Here is a 6,816-nt window from a genome sequence, read left to right on the forward strand (position 1 = left end):
CATCAAACAGCCAGCACAGTTCTGAGCCGCACACACCAGTTCCTGCCTTTCTTCCCTCTGGGCCAGCGCTGTCTGTAGACCATGAGTGGGGTAGCTCTAAACAACGGGGTTTTACTTAGGAAAGTGACACTGGGTTCACATTTCCCAGGGCTCACAGTGGTGAACACATAAAGAAGCTGAGGTTCAGCAAGGGGCAGAGCCCTGATGAACACAGGGTCTGTGCCTGCAGGCCCTCGCCCCCACCCTGCCTCGCAGCCCCTGAACCCCTGAGCTCCCCACCAGTGCCTGCCCAGGCCTCAGGTCACCCGCCGCCCCCCGCCCCCTACCCCGGCCACTACTTGGGTGCAGGCCAAAACCTAGTGTGGACACTTGGCCTAAACAGGCAGCGCTGGCTTTTCATCACTGAGTCTCCTCAGCGAGTGGCCCAGACCATGATACGATAAAATGGTTAATAACAGTGCTCCTTCAAGGAACTGCTTTGGGGGTTAAATGTGAAGATGTACATGCAAGTCTTGGCCTGGCACCTGGCTTCTAGGAAGCACTCAGTCAGGGCGCAGGACTGAGAAATCTGGCTTTGGCCTCCCCCTCGCCCTGGGGCGGGTGCGTCTGCACTGCAGAGCCTCGGGCAAGTCTTCAAGACACCAAGCCTCCGGTCCTCACAGTGTTGTTGCGGGGCTGGGTTACACAGACTCTACGTAGGGTGCACAGGGTAACACCTGGCATACAGTAAGTACTCAGTAAGTGTTATTGTTATGACTAAATTTTAATAGCCCCAAATAGTACATAAAAGCTACTCATACTAATCAGCTTGGCAAAAGCACAGGATGTAAGGTCTAAATACAAAAATCACCTGCGTTTCTACACAGTTGGATATTGAAATGACGCAACACCATGTAAAATAGCACAAAACATGCTGGCCGTACACTTAGAAATGGTTAAGATGGTAAATTTCATGTTACGTGTATTTTGCCACAACCTTTAAAAGTTAAAAAAATAAAGAATTAAAAATATGCCCTGGCTGGTGTAGCTCAGTGGATTGAATGTGGGCCTGTGAACTAGAGGGTCACCAGTTCGAGTCCTGACTGGGGCACATGCCTGGGTTGCAGGCCGGATCCCCAGTGTGGGGCACCTGAGATGCAACCACACACTGATGTTTCTGTCCCTCTTTCTCCTTCTCTTCCCCTCTCTAAAAATAAATAAATAAAATCTAAAAAAATAACCTCTATGCAAAAAAATATGAAATGAAAATTAAATTTAATAAAATGTGTGAAAGACCTGTATACTAAAAACTACATATCACTGCTGAGAGAAATTTTATAAGACCTAAATAAATGAAAATGTATAAATGTTCATGGGTCAGAAGATTCAGCGATGTCAGCTCCACAGTTATAATGCAATCCCAGTTAAATTCCAGCCAGGCTTTTTGTACAGACTGACAAGCTGATTCTACAATTTATATAGAAATACCAAGGACCTAGAACAGCCTAAACAAATTTTAAGTGAAGAATAAAGCTGGGAGAACTCAAAAGAAAACAGCCCTCGCTGTTGCAGACCTGGTCCCCAGTAGGGGTGCGCCAGAGACAACCATGCATTGATGTTTCTCTCTTTTTAAAAAAATAGAGCAAAAAAAGGCAGGGGTTGGTGATGGAAACAGCCCTGGCTGGTGTGGCTCAGTGGATTGAGTGCTGACCTACAGACCAAAGGGTTGCCGGTTGGATTCCCAATCAGGACACATGCCTGGTGGGCCAGGTACCCACTGGGGGGGGGGGGGTGTGGTGTGAAAGGCAACCACACATTAATGTTTCTCTCATCTTTCTCCCTCCCTTCCCCTCTCTATAAATCTTTAAAAACATTTAAACTATATTTAAAAAGACTTACTATAAAATACAGTTACCAAGAGAGTGTGGTATTCACACAAGGATGACTGTTAAGAAACAGACACATAGGTGCCAAGGTAATTCAACAGCGGAAGGTAACTTTCAGCAAAGAACAGCTGGACATCCATAGGGAAAAACACTCCACAAAAGCCTCTGTCACTAAAGATTGACTCAAACAGGATAATTACCTAAATATAAAACCTAAAACTATAAATTCTGCTCTTCAAAAAATACAGGTAAGAAAATGAAAAAACAAGCCACAGACTAAGTATATGCAAAATACATTATCTGGTAAAGACCTTGTATCTAGAATATATAAAGACCTCTCTCGCTATTAAGAAAATAAACAAGCCGCCCTGGCTGGTGTAGCTCAGTGGATTGAGCGCGGGCCTGTGAACCAGTCTGTCGCGGTTCGATTCCCAGTCAGGGCACATGCCTGGGTTGCAGGCCAGTTTCCAGCAGGGGCCAGTTCTCTGCAGGGGATGCACGAGAAGCAACCATACATTGATGTTTCCTTCCTCTCTCCTTCCCTTCCCCTCTAAAGATAAATAAATAAAATATTGAGAAAAAAAGAAAATAAACCAGCCAATGAAGAATTAGTCCAAAAATGTGAACATTTCATCAGAGGAGGCATACAGAGGGCAAATAAGCAAACACATGATGTTCGACTTCATCGGCCATTAGGGAAAGGCAAGTGCAAAAGAAAACCATGATCAGATACCCCTGGCCCCTAGTGGAACAGCAGACATGGAAACACTGACAACACCAAGCGACAACAGGAACACCGAGCGACGAGACAGTTTGCACCTTGCTGGTGGAAAGGCAAGATGGGATCGCCATTCATAAAAACAGTTTGATAGTTGCTCCTTGCCATGTAAGTTAAATACACACCCGCCACACTACCCAGCCATCCCACTCTGGAATTTACCCTGTTAGATAAATGCCCATGTCTACCCAAAGATGTGGACATAAGTCTTTCTGAGAACTTTATTCACAAAAGCCCCAAACTGGCAACAGCCCAAATGCCCATAAACTGGCCAATGGATAAACTGTGGTAGAGCCATAAAGTAGAATGCTAATCAGCAACAAAAAGGAATAGACTACTGATCATGCAAGGAGCGGGGTTGAATGTCAGAGGCGAGGCTGTGTGCTGTGTGGCTCCACCTACCTGGCATTCTGGGAAAGGCAAGGACTGCAGGAACAGAGAGCGAGTCACCCAAACCAACACCACCCAGCAAGGGGGCTGGGGAGGGGAGGCGCTGGCAGCAAAAGGAGTGCTTTTTCTAAAGATAGACTTTATTTTAATTTTATTAACATGCACTGGGGTGACATTAGTTATAAGATTATGTAAGTTTCAAGGGTCACATGCTAACAGTAAGTTTAGTTTTGGAAGGAACGGCCAAACTGTCTTGCAAAGTGGCTGTACCACCTGCACCGCCACCAGCAACGAGCGAGGGGTCCTGCTGCTCCACCTGCTTGCTGGCACTGGGTGCTGCGGCGCCCTGGGCTCGGGCCATTCCAGTCACTGCCAGTGGCATCTTGTTGCTTTAGCCTGCATTTCCCTGGTGGCACCTGCTGTTGAACATCCTCTCACAGGCTTACCTGCCATCTGTGCATCTTCTACAGTCAGGTGTCTGTTCATGTCTTTGGTCCATTTTTTAAATCAGGCTGTCCATTTTCTTACTGTTGTGTTTCTTACTGTTGTGATATAGAAAGAACTCTTTCTATATCTTGGATAACAGTACTCTTATTAGTTACATCTTTTGCAAATATGTTCTCCCAATCCATGCCTGGTATTCTTACTCTCCTTACAATGTCTTTTGCAGAACAAAACTTTTTAATTTTAAAGTACATCTTATGAATTATTTTTTATTTTTTAATTACAGTTGATATTCAATATTATTTTATACTAGTTTTAGATGTACAACATAGAGGTAAGACATTATTTACAAAGTGACCCCCCAATAAGTCTAGTACCTACCTGGCATCATACATAGTTATTACAATATTATTGATTATATTCCCTATGCAGTACTTTACACCCCTGTGATACATTATTTCTTTCATGAATTGTGCCTTTGGTATTACCTCTAAGAAGTTATTCCCATACCCAAAGTCATCTAGGTTTTCTCCTATGGACCTTCTAGGAGTTTTATAGGGTTTTTTTTAAAAGATTTTATTTATTTTTAGAGAGAAAGGAAGGGGGGAAGAAAGAGAGGGAGAGAAACATCAATCTGTGGTTGCTTCTTTCACATCCCCTACTGGGGACCTGGCCTGCAACCCAGACATGTGCCCTGATCAGGAATTGAACCAGTGACCCTTCGGTCTGCAGGTTGGCATGCAGTCCACTGAGCCACACCACACTGGGCAAGTTTTATAGTTTTGATTTTTGCATTTAGGTTTATGATCAATTTTGAGTTGATTTTTGTGAAAGGTGTAAGATAAATATGGTCTTTGTATAGAATTTTTTTATGTGGATATACAGTTGTCCCAGCAACATTTGTTAAAAAGATTATGTTCGCTTCATTGTATTACCTTTGATCCTTGTCAATGATCAGCTGACTATATTTATGTGGGTCTTCATCTGGGCTTTCTGTTCTGTTCCACTGACCTATTTGTTCTGTCACCAACGCTACATAGTCTTAATTTATTATAGTTTTATAGTAGGTCTTGAAGTCAGGTTGCATTAGTCTTCCAACTTTGTTCTCATTCAACATTGTACTGGCTATTTGAGGTTTTCTACCTTTCCACATAACCTTCATTTTTTTAAAAATAATTTTTTATTTAATTCTTGTTCAAGTACAGCTTTCTGTCTTATATTCCCAACCCTGCCCGCCCCCCGCCCCATGCTCCCCTCCTCCCTCCCATTTCCGCCCCCCACCCTTAGTTATTGTCCACGTGTCCTTTATACTTGTTCATGTGAGTCCCTCCCCTTTTCCCCTATGATTTTCTCCCCTCTCGTCGGCCTGTTTCGTATTTGAGTGTCATTGGTCATATTTTGCTTGCTTGTTTGTTTTGTTTAGATTCCTGTTAACGGTGATATCATATGGTATTTGTCTTTCACCGCCTGGCTTATTTCACTCAGCATAATGCTTTCCAGTTCCATCCATGATGTTGCAAAGGGTAGTAGTTCCTTCTTCCTTTCTGCAGCATAGAATTCCATTGTGTAAATGTACCATAGTTTTTTGATCCAGAAAAATATGGAACGCTTCATGAATTTGCGTGTCATCCTTGCGCAGGGGCCATGCTAATCTTCTCTGTATCGTTCCAATTTTAGTATATGTGCTGCCAAAGCGAGCACTCCACATAAACTTTAAAACCCATTTGTTGAGGACTTCCGCCAAGATGGAGGCATAGGTGGAAACACTGTGCCTTCTCCCACAACCAAGTTTGAATACAACAAAGGTTTGGAGAAACAAAGACACAACCAAAGGACAGAAAATTGAATTATACGGAAGTCCGACTACATCTAACCATTCAACAGGGACGGTAAGAGGGGCGGAGCCAGCAGCGAGCAGGGTCGGGCAGGACAGGGCCCCCGACCCAGGCGCGCAGGCAGACGGGAACCAGTTGGGGTGTGGGGCAGACTGACCGCAGTCGCACATTCCCGCACAGTAAGACGGACCACGCAGGCCCCAGGGGGCAAGGGCACACTCGCGTGCAGTGGGACGAAACACGTGGGCCCGGTGACGGCAGCAGCTGCGGCACCGGTGAGGGCCGAGGCGGCAGGCGGCAGACAGGACGCCATAGTCCCTCTTTGAACCCGCCCCCACATACAGCATCACAACCCAGTGACCTAGTTGCCCTGCACTACTGAACACCTTAAGGCTCCGATCCTGCTACGGAATAGGCACGAACAGCCCAAAAGATGGTGCAAGAAGAACTCAAAGTCCCAGAGCCAATAACTCTAAGCGACCAACAGATTGCCAGCCTCTCAGAAGCCCAATTTAAGACACTATTTATCAGGATGCTCACAGAACTGGTAGATTATAGTCACAAATTAGAGGAACATAGTCACAAATTAGAGGAACATATGAAGGCTAAACTAATTGAAATGAAGGGAAATGCACAGGAAACCAATAGCGATGGAAAGGAAACTGGCACTCAAATCAATGGAATGGACCAGAAGGAAGAACGAAACATCCAACCAGAAAGGAATGAAGAAATGAGAATTCAGAAAAATGAGGAGAGGCTTAGGAACCTGCAGGACATCTTTAAACGTTCCAACATCTGGATTATAGGGGTACCAGAAGGGGGAAAGAAACAGCCACGAGTGGAAAACTTATTTGAACAAATAATAAAGGAGAGCTTCCCCAGTCTGGCAAAGAAAATAGACTTCCAGGAAATCCAGGAAGCTCAGAGAGTGCCAAAGAAGTTGGACCCAAGAAGGAACACACCAAGGCACATCATAATTACATTAGCCAAGACCAAAATGAAGGAGAGAATCCTAGAAGCAGCAAGAGATAAGGGGACAGTCACCTACAAAGGAGTACCCATCAGACTGTCAGCGGATTTCTCAAAAGAGACCTTACAGGCAAGAAGGGGCTGGAAAGAAGTATTCCAAGTCATGAAATCCAAAGACCTACAGCCAAGATTGCTTTATCCAGCAAAACTTTCATTTAGAATGGAAGGACAGATAAAGTGCTTCTCAGATAAGGTCAAGTTCAAGGAGTTCATCATCACCAAGCCCTTATTATATGAAATGCTAAAGGGACTTATATAAGAAAAAGAAGATGAAAAATATGAACAGTGAAAGGACAGCAAACTCACAGTTATTAACAACCACACCTAAAACAAAAGCAAACCAAGAGGACAGCTAGATCAGGAGTGGAACCATAGAAATGAAGAACACATGGAGGGTTAGCAACGGGGGGTGGGAGGAGGAGAAGAGGGGAGAAGGTACAGAAAATAGCATAGACAGTAGGTAGAAAATAGATAG

The 6,816-nt window shown here is 44.4% G+C and overlaps 1 non-coding gene across 1 annotated transcript; it reads right to left on the minus strand.

Moving 5' to 3' along the window:
* Positions 1-5,071: 5,071 nt before the first annotated feature.
* On the minus strand, positions 5,072-5,178 carry LOC119002819 (U6 spliceosomal RNA). The gene has a single exon (XR_005069815.1). It is a non-coding gene; the product is annotated as a U6 spliceosomal RNA (small nuclear RNA).
* Positions 5,179-6,816: the final 1,638 nt, after the last annotated feature.

This window comes from Sturnira hondurensis, unplaced genomic scaffold, assembly GCF_014824575.4.
Source record: "Sturnira hondurensis isolate 20B ecotype Veracruz unplaced genomic scaffold, ASM1482457v3 Scaffold0018097, whole genome shotgun sequence".
In the NCBI taxonomy this organism is placed as follows: domain Eukaryota; kingdom Metazoa; phylum Chordata; class Mammalia; order Chiroptera; family Phyllostomidae; genus Sturnira; species Sturnira hondurensis.